This window comes from Sinocyclocheilus rhinocerous, unplaced genomic scaffold, assembly GCF_001515625.1.
Source record: "Sinocyclocheilus rhinocerous isolate Xijiao unplaced genomic scaffold, SAMN03320098_v1.1 scaffold8065, whole genome shotgun sequence".
Lineage (NCBI taxonomy): Eukaryota > Metazoa > Chordata > Actinopteri > Cypriniformes > Cyprinidae > Sinocyclocheilus > Sinocyclocheilus rhinocerous.
In genome coordinates this window covers 59,639-60,578 of record NW_015627889.1, presented here as the reverse complement: position 1 = coordinate 60,578, position 940 = coordinate 59,639, and positions in this window count along the sequence as shown.

Genomic DNA, 940 nt, shown 5'->3' with positions numbered 1-940 from the left:
GGCTACATGATCACTGCTGAGTGTGAATGAATCCGCACATGTAGTTCTTCTGCGGCACTCTCCGCCCTGAGGAGGGGGTCCGCCCCAGCCAATCAAATGCGCGGAGTCTGGTCACGTGCGCGAAGGGGGCGTTACCGCGCTGTGAGATGAGTACATGGAATTCGGAAGCTTCACGTAACAAGCGCGTTTAAACGCGGAGATAGTTCGACCTCTCACCTACTTCATTACATCTGATCATAACAACAGCAGCAGCAGCAGAGGAAGCATTACAGAGGATCAAGAAAATAAATAACAACACAAATTAACTGTAATTTACATTTACATTTAGCAGACGCTTTTATCCAAAGCGACTTACAAATGAGGACGATGGAAGCAATCAAAATCAACAAGAGAGCAATGATATGCAAGTGCTATATTTTTAATTATATAACAAATAAAAAGAAAACAATAGAAAAAGAATAGAGCAAGCTAGTGTTAGGCCTTTTTTGCTTTTGTAAATTGTATAATAAGTAAAAAGAAAACAGATAGAATACAAAAAGATTAGAGAAGCTCGTGTTTTTTTTATTTTTTATATATATATAAAACAAGCAGTTAGTAGGCTAAATGAATAGAGTGCAAGTCTAAAAGGGGATTTTCTTTTAAAGAATAGAATTAGAATAGGGAGTGCTAGAGTTAAGAGGGTCAAATAAAGATGGAAGAGATGTGTTTTAGCTGATTCTTGAAGATGGCTAAGGATTCAGCTGCTCGGATTGAAGGAAGGGTAACGGCATTAAACCTGAGAACTCGGAAATTACATATCTGACACACGGAGTATATTTTATTGCAGACCTGCAAAAGGACAAATTAAACTTGGAGAAGTTGTTTCGATTTTCTAGGGGGGCAGAGTGTCAATATACACATTTACCTACACACACACACACACACACACACACACACACAG